A 19,559-nucleotide genomic window follows, 5' to 3' on the forward strand; every position below is an offset into this window, starting at 1 on the left:
ACACACACACAACGCTCACTGTTCATCCAGAGAGGCAGCATCGATCGGCTTTAGTTAGCAGCAGTAGCAAAGGAATCGATCGCTCGGGTTCAATAACTCGTAGCCTGCAGTGCAATCGCTCGGGTTCAGTTAGAGCCCAACGCCTCGCTCGGGTTCAGTTAGAGCCAACGCCTCGCACACATGCACGTACATGTACGAGAGAAACGCGCATCGCTCGGCCCCCGACCACCCATCGTAACCAGGAACTCCCCGAAATTTTCCTGGCCCTCGCTTCTACCACGATTTTTTCCATCATGGACGGCCCAAAGAATGCCATGCAGCTACGTCCCCGGCCCGCCCAGGACAAAAAGCCCATTTTCTGTCATGATTTTTTGTCATAGAAGTAGGAGCCCACCACATCTATGATGATACCGGGTTTTGTCACAATTATCGTCACAGAAGTGTCATATGTATGACAGGAAAAAAATTCGTTCGGCCCAAAATGTCACGGATGTGTCTTTTTTTGTAGTGGAAGTCTTTGCCCATTTGCCTGATCTAATTGACTTCACTTTGTGAAGACTGTTTACTGTTTGGCTTCATACTATATTCCATCCTGATCCATACTACCTAGCTGCTGATAGTCTTTGTGCTTTCACTACATTGCTTACTTGACTATGGCTTGTCTAGTGTAGTCTACCTTCCGCTGCATATCAGTAGGTTCATTTCTATTGTTTGTCTTCAAAGCACCCATGTTTTGAAGACTTTCATAAAAATCGCCTATTCACCCCCCCCCCCCGTCTAGTCGAATACTAGAACTTTCATGCTGCCCCGATTGACTGTGATGTTGACGACCCCTCCTTCTCAGCAGAGCTTACAGGCAAGAAAACACCCCTTGATCATCCCTATATCGCCTACTCTTTCCCTCTACTGCTTGTATTAGAGTAGTGTTACTGTTTCATCGATTTGTTCCTATACTGCTGCATAGCATGTCCTTGTTACTACTGTTGATATCTTTACCTGCAGTCCTAAATGCTTAGTATAGGTTGGTAGTATGTCATCAGTGGCCCTACACTCTTGTATGTCTGCCATGCTATACTATTGGGCCATGATCAGAGGTGATCACAGGTATATACTATATACTATTACATTACTTATTTACTGTTCGGATATGGGGGCTGAAGGGGCAGGTGGTTCCACCCAGGTAGTGGTGGGTCTGGGTTCCCGAAGGCCCCCGAGTGTTACTTTGTTGCAGAGTGATAGCGCAGGTTCTGACCACCCAGGAGAGAGGTGGGCCTGGTCCTTGGTCGGCATCTGCGGTTACATCATAATAACACACTTAACGAGATTGGACATTTGATCTGAGTTTGTCTTTTGGCCTATACGCACTAACCAACTACATGGGGACAGTTATGGGCACTCTGTGTCGTAGTATCAGCTGAAGCTTTCTAGACGTCAGCAAATGAGCGGCGCGCGCCTGGTTGGACCGTGTAAAGCACCCTACTTTGTAATAGAGGCTGCCAGGTCTGCTCACCGGCCGCCCTCACAATGTACAGGAGTGCAACGGGCGATGGTCCCAAGACCACTGCACACTTAGGATTTATACCGGTGTGCTGACCTCTCTGTTGGGCCTAGGTAGGGCTGCGACGTGTTGATCTTTCGATGCCGGGTATGACCCAGGAAAGTGTGCCCGACTAGAGGGATCGAGCATGTTGGGCAATGTGGTGCACCCCTGCAGGGAAGTTTATCTATTCGAATAGCCATGTCCACGGTAACAGGACGCTTGGAGTTGTATTCCGACCTCATGACAACTAGAACCGGATACTTAATAAAACACACCCTTTCAAGTGCTAGATACAACCCGGTGATCGCACTCTCACAGGGTGACGAGGAGAGGATCGTCGGGTAGGATTATACTATATGAGGATACTTGGTGAACTTACTTGCTACTCTCTTCTATATGCTTTAAGATGGAGGCTGCCAGTGTGTAGTCTTCGATTGGAATAGCTTCTCCCCCTCTTATTCTGGCATTCTGTAGTTCAGTCCACATATACTACCCATTTCATTGATATCAAAGCATATGTAGTGTAGATCCTTGCTTGCGAGTACTTTGGATGAGTACTCATGGTTGCTTTGCTCCCTCTTTCCCCCTTTTCCATTCTTCTTCGATGTCGCAACCAGATGCTGGAGCCAGATGCCACCTTCGGCGACTCCTACTACACCGAGGGTGCCTAGTACTACGTGCATGCCGTCGATGACCAGGAGTAGTTTAGGAGGATCCCAAGCAGGAGGCTTGCGCCTCTTCGATATGTATCCCTGTTTGTGCTAGCCATCTTATGGCACCTTGTTTAACTTATGTCTGTACTCAGATATTATTGCTTTCGCTAACTCATTTATGTTCGAGCACTTGTATTCGAGCCCTCGAGGCCCCTAGCTTGTAATATGATGCTTGTATGACTTATTTGTGTTTAGAGTTGTGTTGTGATATTTCCCATAAGTCCCTGATCTTGATCGTACATGTTTGCATGGATGATTAGTGTATGATTGAATCGGGGGCATCACATCCACCGCCGCCATGTCGGCAATGAGGCGTGCCTCGGCCACCCTTATCCCCTCCTTGCCACGTCGGGCACACCAGGCCGTTTAGGACTCTTACTCCTGCGGAACGAAGATGGGGATGCTACCGAACCGTGATGATCCAGCCCCGGAGGATCCGAGCGCCAGTTGCACCGATGCAATGGATTCGCGTCGGACAGATCCCCCTATTGGTCGGGCATAGTCGGAGGGCAAGCGGGCTCCTCTATCCCGTGCGAAACGACACCCCAATAGACGTGTCTAGACTGGTCAGAGTCAAATCTGCTTCTCGCCCTCCTGGAGAAGGTTAAAGATCGTCGGACAGGAGCTTGGGGTAGGAGTGGAGTGGTTGGGTTTGGTCCCGAAAGCAATGGGGATGAATATATGTGGGGCCGAGTGAGCCAGCGTGGGCAGGTTCTGACGTGGCGGACGCGCCCGGGTCCACTGCCCGGGCCACCCCATATCTGGCCCAGTTTTGGGGTGGATATGAGGGGTGTCAGACAGCCAGGGCGTTTGAGGCCGGTTTGAGGCGCCCGTCTGGATCACATTTTTTTAACCGGTTAGTGACTGGGCCATCCGCCCGGGCGTTGGACGGGGGTTTCAGGCGCCTGAAACTAGTTTAGAAATAGGTGGAACACCGTGCCTCGTTAGAGGCGATGGCTTTGTGTTAAATATGCACGGGCATATCCCTGGAGATGCATACATGGGTGGATTATAAGGAGAAAGAAAAACGAGGAAGATATAAAGGAGATTAATTACAACATGCAGAACCTTCTAATATAATTAAAGTGCTACACAAGATAACTCCTTGAACCTAGACATGGTAGAGTCTTATGTTTAATACCCGCCCTTAATCACAATTGCGCAAGTTGAGATTACGCCTGAACTCTTCTTTACCTTTGGTTGGCAATGCTTTTGTAAGGCCATCTGCAAGCTAATCATTGGAAGGAATGAACCTGGTCTCTAACTATTTATTGGCAGCAAGTTCTTTCACAAAATGAAAATATATCTCAATATGCTTTGTTCTGGCATGAAATGCTGGATTGACAAACAGATTAGTAGAACCAAGATTATCACGCCAAAGGCATGAACTTGTGGAACTTGAAGTTCCTTTAGTATAGACTAGACCCAAATGATTCTAGCCGTTGCATTTGCTAACACTTTGTATTATGCTTCTGTACTTGACATGGACACAGTAGCTTGTTTTTTGCACACCATAAAATTAAGTTTGGTCCATCAAAGATTGCAAATCCACCTATTGACCTTCTTTCATCGAAGCAACCAGCCCAATCCGCATCGGAGAATGCACTAACAAGAGTGAAGGAGGTCCAAAAGTCACTATGTTCTTTATATACCTCAAAATACGCTTGGCTGATGTCCAATGAGTTAAGGTGGTGATGGAGTCGATCCTGGTGAATCTCGGGTAGGGGACCCCGAGCAAGTAGCCTAGATGCTATGGTAACAAGGACACTAGGATTTACCCAGGTTCGTACTCTCTCAAACAGATAATACCTTACGTCCTATTTTTGTGTTTGTATTGATTTGGAATGGAGTACAAAGTACAAGTTGATCTACCACGAGATTGTTCTGTGTCGACTACGAGCACTACCCCTTGGTTTATATAGATACCATGGGGCCTAGGTTACAGATAAGTCAGCTATGTATATGGTAATCATATCATAGACGACTTCTAAGTCTTGGAGTATGCGTCAAGTCTTCGGGAATATTCCTTCTACGCGCCATGGGCCTGCTGGAGATGGCCTACAGGTGAACCGCCATGGGTGGTCCTCGGCCCGACCCTCCTGGCCGGGAGACTACGTGGTGAGTGATCCCTAGTCCGGGAGACCATCAGTAACCCCTGAATCGGTCGGACGCTCTTTGAATCCTCCGAGTTGTTCGTCATCTTCAGTTGTCAGTCTTGAAAGTTGATTCAACAAATCTTCCCATCTTCACCCTTTTGGATAGCCGAAGTGTGTTCAAAGAGTTTACACATCGGGCATCCGAGGAGTTCCTTCTAGGTTCCCTTGGCCTTCATTAGACACTTTGTTATTTTCATGCCACACCTTAGGTTGAAAATTTTCACGTGCAGTGGTGCCTTAGCCTTGAAGAGTTCCCATGCTTGGACCAAGACGATGGTCCGGTCTTGTTCTGACAACACTTTTTTGGGATCTAGTGTGGAAAAAAAACATGCTAACAACAGGGTGAGATTGCTCATGGGAGGCAACCTGGACAAGGACTTCTCTGGACAGATTATTCAAAAGGTATGCACACAGCCAAACATCAAAAGTCTGAAAAAAATAAGGATGTTACTTGTCATGTTTTGTATCCGCTTGATGCTACATTTTAAGTTAATAAAAATGCCGTTTATCGAAAAAAAAATGTATGCATGCACTTTGAAGTTCTTGACGGTGATCTTTCCCTTCGGAGTTCTTGATGCACGCAGCTCAAATGTGCGATTGCACTAGGGTACGCCATAGGACAAAATTGTTGTGGGTGAGTTTTCCAGAGACTTGAGAAGATAGGCTGGAGGTGGAAGATGAGCGAGATGAAGACGCCATGGTAAAGGATTGAAGTTCTATCCTTGATGTGTGAAAGAGAAGGGACTCTGATTAGCATGTAAAAATAGGTGAAACGTCTTGGCTCGTTAGAGGCAACGGCTTCATGTTAAGTATGCAAAGACATATCCTTCTAACAGATAAAAGAGATTAACTACATAATCTTCCAACAGAATTAGAGTATCTACAGTCGGACAAATCCGGCCCCTCAAACCCCCACGGACGTGCCCGAGCGCGTCTACGGGCATCCGCATATTTTTTTTCCACATACAACTCTCTCATATTCATCCCCTAATTCATACAAAAACATGCTGAATATATAGCTACGTACTACGTTCTATACTACTCAAATTTCGTCGTTGTCGGAGATGGCCTGAGTCACCTGCGCCGGAGCTGCCAGCGCTGGAGCCAGGGCCGCCTGCGCCGCCTCCACCTATTGCCAACGGCGACGCTTGGCCTCCGCAGCCGTCTCCGTGCGGATATAGTTCACGATGGCATGCTGCTCCAGCCATACGCCCACGTCCTCCTCCATCGCCGGCGCCTCCTCCACCCCCACATCCAGTGGCGGCGTCTCCTCCGCCGGCTACTGCTCCTCCTCCTCTTCCTCGTCTGCCGGCTCCTCCTCCACCACCTCCTCGAAATCCTCCTCCGGTTCCAGAGGTAGCCCCGCTTCCCTACGGATCCGAACCTGCTCAAGAAGGAAGAGACGGTGTTGGATCGTGTAGTAGCGGCGGCGTGGGGGCATGGCTAATGGGCTCGAGTGGCGGCGGTGGGAGGGAAGAGGCGAAGGTGCTAGGGTTGGGGGCGCCGGCCGGCTTAAATAGCCGGCTACAGCCTTGAGTGGGGAGCCGGAACGGCGCCACGCCACATTCACACCATGGTGACGGTCGAGGTGCCCGTCGGACTGTCGGATTTCCCGACGAGTCCGTGTGGGGCCATGCCGTCAGTGCGACGTGGCGGGCGTGGCGCCCCCATATCAGCCCCATATTTAGGCTGAAAATGGAGGGTGCCGGTCAGCTCGTTCTTTTGAGGGCCGTTTGAGGGGCCTTTCTGGGTCAAAAAATTGTGACCGGACAATGACCGGGCGACCCGTCCGGACGTATGTAGCGGGTTTGAGAGGTCCGGTTGTAAATACTCTTAGAGTGCAACAACTATTATGTCCCCTCCATAATATAATACATTTTTCAAGTTAGGACACACATTTATCATCTTTTTCCCATCTCGCCAGTCAAGTGCAGGCTGCAGGGGCGGTGCTGGTGGTAGTACATGAAGGCGAAGATTATAATAGGAGCTCGAGCTATCTAGGTTTAATAATTTGTTTGTACTCCACTCCGTAGCAGCTAGCCTAGCACATGAGGCGCGGTCAGGCCGGAAGAGAATACAGGGTTGACCGTCCTTACCGGTCGCAAGGAACGGGAATTCACCCCACGTACGCAGACGCTCTGTTCATTCACGAATGCATGCCATGCGCATCGGTGTCGGTCGGTGCGGCGCGCGCACGCACGCACGCAGTCGGGACGGTTTCCCCAGCGAGGAGTGAAGTCTAAAACAAACCCTGTAGCTGTAGGGATCGATGTAGATGAACCCTCACCTCTAAATCCCTGAAATCGGTCCCCTGACCTCTCTAATCCCGATCTATCCTAACCCTACATATATTTGGCAGACCAGAAAAAGCACAATCCTGACCAGGAACTCGCTTGTCTGGCTGTTGCGCGGGTCAAAAGATCGTAGCCATACGGCGAGCACGCAGGCCATGATGGCGATGGCAGCCGTGTGGATGACAGCCATGGCTGGTGAGGAGCCAGGATGCCAACAGCAGGGAGCTATTTGCCATCGAGAGGACGAAGGCCGCCATTAGGGATCACCGGACCAACCTAAACACCTCCCTCGGCTTCGTCGGCACCGTGTCTCGGAGGGTCACCGCCGTCCGTGACGACAAGCTCCAGGCGTGGGCACGCACGGCTGTTCGCACACGAACACGTCACCGTGTACCCTCGACGCCGGGGGTGATGCACCGCAGCTCACGTCGAAGGAGACCCGCTGGAAGCGCGGTAAGCAAGACAATCCGGCGGGCGCTTTTGTAGACCCGAAACCCCACACGCCCGGGAGGGACCCCGTCAGGGTGCGCGGCGGCTATGGGCTGCCCTAGGTCGACCTGATCGCCCCTAGGGCCTCGAGGTTCGCCGCCCTGCAATGAAGAAGAACGAACGAAGAACGAGGAAGAAGAAGAACAAGGAAGAATGAAAAGTAAAGGTAAAAAGTGTAGATAGATTTGTTCGATTGTGTGTTGTTGTTCAGTTGGCCGTCACATCTTGTCTATATAAGAGGCGGGTGGACTTTCCATACAAGAAAAGGACTTGCCTAACCGTCCAAATCATCAAAACCTAGTAAAACACGGACTATTCACGACCCCCGGCCCGGATGTCCGGCTCAAGGCCCGGATGATCCGGCCTAGTCCAGTTTCTTGACAGCAGCTTACTGTTTTGGCTCTAGAATCCTCATACGACCTCGGATTTGGACGTTTTTTATATCCAAATCAACCGCCTCGACGAAATGCGCAACTTTCATGTTGAACACTTTTTCATCCGAGGCCATCTTGAGGGTGTTTCGGGCCATTTTCTAAAGTCTGCAGCAGAAAAACGTGTCCGGACACCCGGACGATTGCCCGGATTGTCCGGCCTTTACCCGGATCATCGGGGAGTTGATCCAGATCATCCGGCTTCAACTTTTAGCTTCTGTTGTTTTGGTCAATTTTTCGGCCCTCGGCCGGATGATCTGGACCCCGGTCCGGATGATCCGGCCATACAGTGCTGCAGCGTACACTTTTGGCTGTAACTTTTGCATACAAACTCGGATGGGGACGATTTTTATATAAAAATCGACCGTTTCGACGAGACGAAGACAATCCATATAGATAATGTTTCCATTTATGGTCATCTTGGGGGATTAATCAGCCAAACTGTACTCTGAATATAAGATCTTAGTACTTTGAGCATAGTTTCGGCCTTCGAAATGAAATCGGACTGCGATGACCCAAACTTCAAAGATGTTCATATCGATAATACGGAACTCTTTCATGAAGATCACTTCTCCATTTGACGCCATTTTAAATAAGTTATTGACCGTGCCAAAATCTGGTGTCAACACATGCCCCCCTGTTTTTTGGCAAAGTTTGTGTGCCGAAAAATAACTTCCTCATGGCTTGTTCTAAGGACGATGTCAACACTCCATCGGCCATTTTGCATATTCTTAAGACGATAAGTATATATCAGCCATTTAGATTAGCAACAAAAGTGAAGCTAATCGAACATATAATGATTTGGTAATACCCTTTCATGATGTAAGAAATTATATTTTATCCATGGATTAAAATAAGCCCATTGAGGGTAACCAACCATACCTGATGAAGAATTCCATGGCATAGGCATCAACGGCATTGTTGAAGAAAATGGATAATGTGTGGACCGAAGATGTTGAAACCTTCGGCTTGGTCCTTCGTAGCTTTCACTCTTTTCCTTCTTCACCTTTGTCGCACTCCTTGTAAAGGAAGCTCGCACATAATTCTTATTTTGAATATTTACTTTGGGAACCCACGCCATATTTCTCTTTTCAAGTTCTTGTGCACTAAGCTTCCGCAACTCCTTCTTTTGCCAATACGATAAGTCGAGTGGGCATCCCAGCTGCGATTTTATTTGAAGTAATGGCAATTCTTATTTTACCTTGTGCACTCTCAACTTCTTCCCTTCAGATTTGGCACTTGATTGACTTGCCTCGTTGCCTTTTGTAGCCAATGTCAACACTTTAATTGGCTCTTTTTCATTTGAGATCATATCTGAAGTGACACTCTTACGACCATCTCTTTTGACGCGGTAGATTTTCTCGACCACCTCCTTATTCTTCCTTGTGCACCAGACCGATTCTTTATGATTGAAACGGTCTTTGACGCGTGATTGTTCAAATGTTGATCTTCTTGGAGCTGCATAGTATTGGTGAGATGGTCTAGAATAAGATGAAGAATGTGCCCTTGTATCATACCTGTCCCATGATGAATATGTATCTATATGAGCATAGGGAGGCATCCACGGCATTGGCATTGGCGGCCCAAAATAAGGATATGAATATGTTGCATTAAAATTATCACTTTGCCAATACCAATCCTCATATTTGCGCCTTGGGGGTGATCTTGGTTTCTTTGCATGATTTGGCCGATAAGCATTCTTCTCTTCACTCTTCTTTTGATATTTATCCAATAGTTCAGCGAAGGTGATTTTTGATCTCTTACACTTGCGCTTATTTCGGCATTTGTTTCCTTTGGTTGTACTTGCACCAATCATTGGATTTGCTTGCTGCCCCCCAGTCCTTGGCGTCTCCATTGTAGCTTTGATGGAATTCTCGCCCTCAAAATTATGTTCATTATGCTCTTCAACAACTTCTTTACTTGAAAGCTTGACCCCATCACCTGCAGTTTTTACCTCCTCTTTAAATGGACCGGCTTGAAGCAGACGATGCAAAAACTTTCTGCCATCGAGACCAATCGGAATAGACTGGTCATCTCTTGGTGTCTCAACAAATTTCAATCGTCCTTTTTCAATGGCCGATTTAACTATTTGACGAAACATATTGCAATCCTCAAAATTATGTTTGAACGAATGATGCAACCTACAATACATTCGTCCTTGAACTGATGGCTTGACATGGTGATCAAGAATTCTTATGTAGTTATTTTTCAGCAATAAATCAAATATTTGGTCACACATGCTTGAATTGAAGGTAAACTTCTTGCTTTCTAGCCGATTTTGCTGTGTGAACGGCTTTGAAGATAAGCAAACGAATGGTTCAGATTTAGACTCTTCCCATTCGGCTATACATTGTGTTTTCCACTCTATCTCCGGTGTCTTTGGATAAGATATTATATTAGCATCGGATTTCTCAAAAGAAATTAACCTTGGCTTTAAACTTCCGATATGAAAAAATTTAGAACACACATGTCTCAATTGAGACAAAGTGCAAGCCAAGTAAGAAATAAGCAAAGCTACCCAACTAGATATGAACTTTAGATAAAGCAACGGGGAAAGCTTTGGCCACAACAATAAGTCATTATCGGTCTTTATAAATGGTGCAATGGGTTGACCGATATAGTCTATAACAATTTTGTTGCTAACAAATAAATTACCCTTCTTCATTGGTCTTTCAAAATTATTTATTAGAATTTTTCTTATAGAAGCATCGACAATAAAGTTGCGACCAAATCGGAAGATAGGCAAGTCACTTGCTAGACATACCTCTTCAATTACGTTGGGAGAGCATGATGGTTGTATCACTTGAATAATACTTTGTTCCACTTTTGAATGACTCTCCAATGCCTTGGCATCCTCTTTTTCTTTGATACATTCGGTACACATACTATTTGATTCGGCTTTTTTAATAACCGAATTAACTTTGTTATCCAAATCACCACTCTTTCTTTCTTTGATTTGCAAGGTTGCTTGTTCTTGTCTAAATTCAGTAAACATTGTAGCTAGTCTATCTTTAAGCTTTTTTCGACCAATTTCAGCCCAATCTTCATCGGATTGCCACCCAATACTTTGAGACGCTTTCGGCAATGGTGTGTTGCCGAATTTCTGTAATTGTGCAGGGGCAACATGATATGCTACGTTACTAGGTAAAGACACATGCGCTCTGGTAGAATTCTCACTTATTCGGCCATGAGCATGAAGGTGCGGAGCCGAATCACGAATATCTACAATTGCGTATGGTGCCGAAAAATTCGTAGCATGAGGTGTAGCATATGATGTTTGAGGGTAATTGGCCGAATAACTAGTAGTGGCATGGCCAATTCCCCTATCCACCGGCACGTTTGGATTAACATACTTCAAGTTATTTGCCGATGAATAAAAAGTCGAAACACTTTGTTGCATACTATTGGAAGTTCCTACATGGGGTGTCTCAACATGACTAACCGAACTCCTCATGTTGTTCATCGGCATATAGATTTGTGGGGTTGCCGATGCATGTGAGTTGGGATACATATGTTGCATGTTGCTAAAATTATAAGAAGTTGAAGCATGAAGATCATTCCGAATCGGCTGTTGCACATAATTAGATGCATGATTGATAAAACTAGGGCTAGCCGATACAATATGCTCATTAGACGATCTAGCAACAACATATGTATTATTTGCATCTACATAAGTGAATTGGGTATTCATGTTACCTTTGTAAATTGCAAACCCTAAATGACGATCTCTTCGTAGCAAGAACGGGCTGGAGACCGTTCAAAGCTTCGTCCCCAGCGGAGTCGCCAAAAAGTGTGTTCGCACACGAACACGTCACCGTGTACCCTCGACGCCGGGGGTGATGCACCGCAGCTCACGTCGAAGGAGACCCGCCGGAAGCGCGGTACGCAAGACAATCCGGCGGGCGCTTTTGTAGACCCAAAACCCCACGCGCCCGGGAGGGACCCCGTCTGGACGCGCGGCGGCTATGGGCTGCCCTAGGTCGACCTGATCGCCCCTAGGGCCTCGAGGATTGCCGCCCTGCAATGAAGAAGAACGAACGAAGAACGAGGAAGAAGAAGAACAAGGGAGAAGGAAAAGTAAAGGTAAAAAGTGTAGATAGATTTGTTCGATTGTGTGTTGTTGTTCAATCGGCCGTCACCTCTTGTCTATATAAGAGGCGGGTGGACTTTCCGTACAAGAAAAGGACTTGCCTAGCCGTCCAAATCATCAAAACCTAGTAAAACACGGACTATTCACGACCCCCGGCCCGGATGTCCGGCTCAAGGCCCGGATGATCCGGCCTAGTCCAGTTTCTTGACAGCAGCTTACTGTTTTGGCTCTAGAATCCTCATACGACCTCGGATTTGGACGTTTTTTATATCCAAATCAACCGCCTCGACAAGACGCACAACTTTCATGTTGAACACTTTTTCATCCGAGACCATCTTGAGGGTGTTTCGGGCCATTTTATAAAGTCTGCAGCAGAAAAACGTGTCCGGACACCCGGACGATTGCCCGGATTGTCCGGCCTTTACCCGGATCATCCGGGAGTTGATCCAGATCATCCGGCTTCAACTTTTAGCTTCTGTTGTTTTGGTCAATTTTTCGGCCCTCGGCCGGATGATCTGGACCCCGGTCCGGATGATTCGGCCATACAGTGCTGCAGCGCACACTTTTGGCTGTAACTTTTGCATACAAACTTGGATGGGGACGATTTTTATATCAAAATCGACCGTTTCGACGAGACGAAGACAACCCATGTAGATAATGTTTTCATTTAAGGTCGTCTTGGGGGCTTAATCAGCTAAACTGTACTCTGAATATAAGATCTTAGTACTTTGAGCATAGTTTCGGCCTTCGAGATGAAATCGGACTGCGATGACCTAAACTTCAAAGATGTTCATATCGATAATACGGAACTCTTTCATGAAGATCACTTCTCCATTTGACGCCATCTTAAATAAATTATTGACCGTACCAAAATCTGGTGTCAACAACGGCAAAGGCGACAACAACCACAGCCACCTGAACATCTTCTGTATCCACGACGATGTCAACGAGCATCTGCTGAGGATCGAAGTGTCGCAGGAAGACACATGCGTACATGGCTGGCTTGATACATTCCTGTGCAAGCATGAACTAGTACGTGAGTCAATGAGTCTGGCTTGTGATCTCTTCTGGGTACACGCACACAAGACGCCGGATACCGATGGATTGCAACAGGCTACAGGCCCTTGAGATATTTTTCTTGCCTTTTCTAATAGTAATCTAGGTGTAGTCTGCGGTTAATCTCGACAGTGCCAACACTCCGTCGATGGACACGGCGGCGGTGCTCGCCGCAGAGGCCAAGCCGCCGGTCTTCCCGCGAATATGGTCATGCGCATGGTGGCATCCATGACAGCATCCTCGCCCCGTTGGCACGACCTTTCCTGCAGCCAGACGAGCAGCAATCGATTGCCGGCGAGGGCCGCTCGTCAGCTACTCTGGTCGGGATAGCGCGCCATCAGCCACGCATGCCGTTTAGGCTTGGACGCGCTCAGGAGCTCGTCTGGGATGCCGTCGATGCCTGACCCCGATCCGGCCCCGTCCGACACGCTCATCAGGACCTCATCCGGATGCGAGTTTCAGATTGATCGGGGACGGGGAGGGTGATGCATATGACAGGTGGGCCCATGTTGTAAGTGAGAGTAGAAATCAATCCCGGCTGGGATCACGCCTTTTCTGTTACAACAAACAGGATTTTACTTATACAAGGTTTGGATTGATTGGGAACTGTAAATACAGGGTATCAATTTCAGGGATTGAGAGGTGAGGGTTCGTTTACATCGGCCTCTACAACCTCAAGGTTTATTTTAGACTTCACTCCCCCAGCGAGTCCCGTGCGGCCGTGCGTCCCAGGTGAGGTGGTGGGACCGTGGTCCCGTTTTGCCAGTCCGTCGTGCCATTGACCGTAGCTAGCTTTATGCGAGTAATGCTACACGTACAAACGGGTTATAAGGTTTTACAAAGAAAGTTATTTGATTGATCAATAGATGAGGAGGCTGCCCAGCCCCTGAAAACCAGGGGGGCAAGTTTGTGATTTGTTAGTAGATGAAAAAAACCTAATCAGTATGTAATTGCGTGCAGTGGCGGAGACAGGCCTGGGGCAGCTAGGGCTATAGCCCCAGGCCTAGTAACAAATTCCCTTGTAGTTCCTTTAGAGAAATCATAGAAAATCATAGAAGTTTTTCACTCACATAGCTTAGCCCAGGCGCAATCTGCTACTAGCTCCGCCATTGATTGCGTGTAATTTTTTGTATGTTTAGCATTATTGGCTTTATGCTATACGACGAGTTTTGCTACATCAACAAGCGATTACGGGCTGGGAAGTGTTATAGGGTTAGGGGGGATGTGGGCCCACCCATCTGAAAATCAGGTGGATATGTTTAGTTAGTTTAAAAGGAGCCCGTAATTGCCTGTAAGACCCGTATGTCTAGCATTTTTGCTATACGACCGAATAGTTATTTCAATACTACCGCGCAACCGGGCTGTGCATGTCCGTATCCGTAGACAGGCGTGCCGTACTATGCAGCAAGCTAGTAGTACTAGTATAGGGTGGTGGACAAAATGCGTTACTGTGCATGCAACCTGTACATTTCCGTGTTGGATGCATGCATCGTCGTCGTGCATGAAAGTGCTATGCCCGATGCCACTATTACCTTCATGTTGTTTGAGCCCCTTCTGCCGTTGCAGGCTTGCAGCGGCGTTGCCACTGCCACTGCCACTGCCACTGCTAGCATGGACGCAACGTGACATGCATGCAGAGATATTATTCCGGAGCGATAGACAACACGCTGCAAAACGCCATCGGCATGTAGACAAGTTTGTACGTTTGGGAACTCGGAAAGGAATACTCCTTTGAGCGCTTATTTAACCCCGGCGGTCGTACGGATGCGGTGTCTCTTTCGTCGCCGACGTGCGCATGAATACACGATGATGTGCATGCATGCATGCATATACACCCATGCAGAGCATGCCATCCCTGCCCTGCGCGCAACAAACTGTTACTAGTGCTACTTTGACTACTCGTAGTTGTAGACGTACTGGTGGGCCATAGGAGACGCAGCGGACCGATAGTGTATGGACGGAGTCACCGCAACTGGCACTATTGCCGATTGAAACCCATGTCTTCTGCTCCACTGTTGCCGATTGAAACCCATGTCTTCTTCGAGCGGGACTACGGGCCACTCCCATGCATTCGCATTGCGCTGCCTGCGACCGTCTACCGTGCATGCATATGCATCGATCGATCCTCCTATACTGTTCAGAACCAGAGCCGATGCAACTACTGTTCGAGCCTACGGCCGAACGCCTCAAATCATCCCTCATATGCCCATAAACACGCCCGGTCAGTGATCGGACAGAAGAAAAAAGTGAAAACGTGACTCAACCGGATCACTCATATCATCCCTATATGTCTGGGTTGTTCGTGAACCCCATATCCATCTTAAATATTGGAAGGATATGAAGGTTCGTAGACGCGCCCGAGCATTCCGCCGCGTAGGACGCGGTCTCACCCCGGACCACCTTTTTTTTCTTTATTCATTCTTTTCTTTCTCTCTCTTCATCTCCACCAATCATGTGCAAGTGACCGGACATATGAGAAGAAAAATGAGCAGTGTGGCTGCGTGGACAGATAAATAAAGGTTCAAAACAGATACGCTTGGTCACTGACCAAACACGTCCACGAACGTTTAAAAGGTCATATTTGCTATGTCCACAGGAACGACTTGCTAAGCTTTATCGACAAAGGATTGATATGAACATGAATACTCAGATACGACCTGAAATATTACGAGAATATATATTTCTAGGTTATTTTAAATAATAATAATAATAATTTATACTATTTTTTATTCAAGAGGAAAGTACAACACTTTGCTTTATTATATGCAGAATCATACAATATATTTATAAGCCATGTGTGAAGATGAGAAGTATATGCAACAATTGGCGGACTCCAGTAGAAAATCATGCACATCTTCCATCGAACACCATGTCACGCGCACGGAAAATCCTATAGAACGCACGTTGCGGCAAGCTGTAGAGCTTTTGCACAGGCCTCAGCAGCGAGGGACGCGATATGGGCTGGCCCATTAATGGTTGTGGCGATTCTGGTTTTGGAAATCTTCTAGAGGTTCTGAGCTGGTTTTTTCTGGTTTAGGGAACCGTGTAGGAGGTTCATGAACCGGTTTATTTGTCTGTTCCTGTTTCTTTTTCGATTTTATTTCTTTCATGATTCTTTTTTTTTGCTATTCTCTCCTTTTTTTATCTTTTTTCTTTTGTTCTTTCCATTTTTGTTTTTTCCTAATTGTTTGTTTACATGTTTGTGCTTTTCAAAAATTTGCACTTCCAAATATCATTCGTGTTTTCAAATTTGTTCGGGAGTTTCAAAAAATGTTCATGTTTGCAAAAAATGTGCTGGTTTTCAGAAAATTGTTCACAATTTTACAAAAATGTTCATGTTTCAAAAGGTTTAGGAATTTCAAAAAATCTTCTTGCTTTCAAAATAAGTTCATAGTTCCAAAAATGTTTGTGTTTCTCAGGAATTTCAAAAAATGTTGTTTTTTCAGAATTTTTCACAAAAATGTTCATGCTTCAGAAAATGTTCGCGGTTTGAACATTTTTTCGCAATTTCAAAAAGTGTCCCCATGTATCAAATTTTGTTCGCATTTCCAAAAACATTATACGAATACGAATTTTCATCCCATTTTTTTAAAATGTTCATGTATTAAGTTTTTGTTCTGAATTAAAAAGATGTTTTTGGTTTCAATTTTTGTTCAAAAATTAAAATTGGTCGTTATCTCAGAACATATTCAGGAATTACCAAAAATCTTCGCATTTTTTCGTAATTCGTTCAGTTTTTTCAAGAAAATGTTCATTTTTTCAAGAAATGTTCGTGTTTTAGAAGACTATTTTGGGGTTTGCAAATTGTTCGTGTATTTCTTTAATCAGAATAACAAAAATGGTTCACCTTTTTCAAAAAAAATGGAATATAAAAAAATCACGGCATTTCAAAATTGTTCCCAATTTTCAAGAAAATGTTTTCCAAATTTCAACTGCTACTCCGTGTTCTTATAGTATTTTGCGCCTATATGCCCAGGAATTGATACTTGGTGTGTTGGCTGACTACCCGCAGTTAGTAGCTTCTGTTGTTTGAGGTCTTAGAATCAAGCCATGCCAGTGTTTTTTTTTTGTTTCATGTTTTTTTTGTGATAGAAGACAACAAGGCGCGTTGGTGGGCCGGCCCGGGCGAAGAGCCTGTGCGAAGCCCCGCCATTCTGCCGCAAATTGCGGCAGATAGGAAGACCCTGTGGAACATATAGCTTGCTCGATAGCTGTTTTTCCTTCGTTCTCGCACGATGTGCTTGTTCGATCCATCTCTATGTAGGGCTGCTTGCTAGAGTTTTTCTATTTCTTGTGAGGATGTGCTGTGAAAAAGTTCATGAATTCAAAAAAATGTTCCTGAATTCAAAAACGTTCATGAATTTGTAAAAAAGTTGAGTGAGTTTGGAAAATGTTTAGTAAATAAAAGAAGTTCAAGAATTTTAAAAAATGTTTGTTAATTCCCAAATTTGTTCGTGAATTTGTGAAAAGTTCAAGATATTTTTTAAAAAAAATCATAAATTTGAAAAACAGTTCACTATAATAAATTAGCAAAAATAGAATAAAAATCATGGATTTGAAAAAAAAATCACTAAAAAAAGTTAGCAAAAACAGAAAAAGCAGGCAGATTTGAAAGAGTTCACTAAAAAGAGTTAGCAGAACTGAAAAGGTTCGCAGATTTGAAAAGGATTCATGTAATTAAGAATCACAAAGTTGAGAAAAATCACAATTTGAGAACAAGTTCATGAATTTCTAAAAGTTCACGCGAAAAAAGAAAGAAGATGAGAAAAAGACAAATCAAAAAGAAGAAAAACGAAAAAGACCCAGATAAAACTGAACAAAAACTGGATTAGGAAACTAGAAAAAAAAACAACCTGAAGCTTAAAGAAGCTTCGCAAAACCGGGTTGGGAAGCTTCCAGAAGCTTCACAAAACCTGGATGAACTTCTCCACTTCCTGGCTTACATGGGCCGGCCCGTTCGGATCGGGGATGTGAGCCGATTTGCAAAACATATTGAAACCGGGGCTTAAGGCGCCATATAGGATTTAGTGCTTGGATGTGCAACTCTGAGTTTTTGGGTTCGAGCCGATAAAAGAAACAACCATGAAATGGGATGTGAAAGTGGGCTCGTTTTCTTCTCGGGTTGTGCTCGGCTCGACAAACCCATCGATCTGATCACACGCCCCTATATTCGTAATTGGAAATTTATGGAAGGAGACCCATCATTTTACAAAGAAAACAACATATAAAACTCTGGTCCAACTTAATAATGTGATTGAGGCAATGACGGATAAATATCTTGGTTTACCCTCACATATGGGTGTTGATCGTAGTGATTGTTTTCAGCAACTTGTTGATAGAGTCTGGGCTCTTATTGATGGGTGGAATGCTACGATGCTATCACCGGTGGAAAGGAAATACTGCTAAAATCAGTGGCACGGTCTATACCAGTGTACGCAATATCAGTTTTCAGTTTGCCTAAGAAAATTTGCAAAGGTATTTGTGATGCAATAGCGAGGTACTGGTGGGGTGGCTCTCAGGACCAAAGAAAGTTGCACTGGAAAGCTTGATGGAAAATGTGTATACCAAAGAAAGAAGGAGGCATGGGATTTCGTGATCTACACTATTTTAACCAAGCTATGCTTGCTAAGCAGTGTTGGTGACTTTTGTCTTAACCTGAATCATTATGTGCTCAGGTGCTACGAGCTAAGTACTATCCGGATGGGGATCTTTTTAATGATGTACTAAAACAGGGATCCTCTTTTACATGGCGCAGTATCATGTCTGGTCTAAAGACCCTCAGGAGGGGTGCGATTTGGAGACCGGGTAATGGGGCTTCTATAAAAATTTGGTCTGATCTTTGGAAACATTCAGCCTATGATTGGCGTGTTTTGACCCCTAGGGGTCATTGTCTACCAGAGACAATACAAGATCTAATTGACCCTACCACAGGCGAGCGGGATGTTCAGCTTATACAAGATAATCTCTGGTCTATTGATGTTTCAAGAATATTAAAAATTCCACTTCCATCTCAAGATCAACCGGATTTCATTGCTTGGCAATTTTGTAAGTCTGGATGCTTCACAGTGAGGTCAGCATATTATGCAGAATGGAATGCGGAGTACCGAACCAGAGCGGGGATTGTAACAGGAGGAGGAAGAAATGATTCTCATCCTGTTTGGAAAATACTATGGGAGACGAGGGTCCCTCCCAAGGTGCACATTTTTATTTGGAGGGCACTGCATGGCATTGTGCCTTGTTATTGTACCTTGGCGGATAGACATATAAAGACACGGGTAATTTGCCCTGTGTGTAATATTGATCCAGAAGACCTTAGACACATTATTTTCATTTGCCAAAGAGCTACAGAAGTATGGGAAGAATTAGGTCTTAGGGATTGTGTGACAGCTGTCGCATCACAGTACAGGTCAGGATCACTAATTCTGAATGAGATTTTATGGTCAAAACTACGAGGGAGAGTGGAAGTCCCTGGAGAAAATGCGGTGGAGTTGATTCTTGTTGCGTGTTGGTACATATGGTGGGAACAGCGTCAGATTTCACATGATGAGAAGGTTGCAACACCAACTCGATCTGCCCTACAAATTAGAGGGATTGTTGCCGATTGGGTCACAGATAAAAAGACAGTTCCCCAGAGGGATATTTGTTGGTCTAGGCCGGCATCGGGATGTATAAAATTGAATGTTGATGCTTCGTACCACATGGACAGAGGTGCTGGTTCTTGTGGTGCAATTCTACGGGACTGCAAAGGAGGTTTTATTGCTGCAGCGATGGAGTTTAGGCAGCATGCTCT

This window comes from Triticum dicoccoides, chromosome 3B (assembly GCF_002162155.2).
Source record: "Triticum dicoccoides isolate Atlit2015 ecotype Zavitan chromosome 3B, WEW_v2.0, whole genome shotgun sequence".
Taxonomy (NCBI): domain Eukaryota; kingdom Viridiplantae; phylum Streptophyta; class Magnoliopsida; order Poales; family Poaceae; genus Triticum; species Triticum dicoccoides.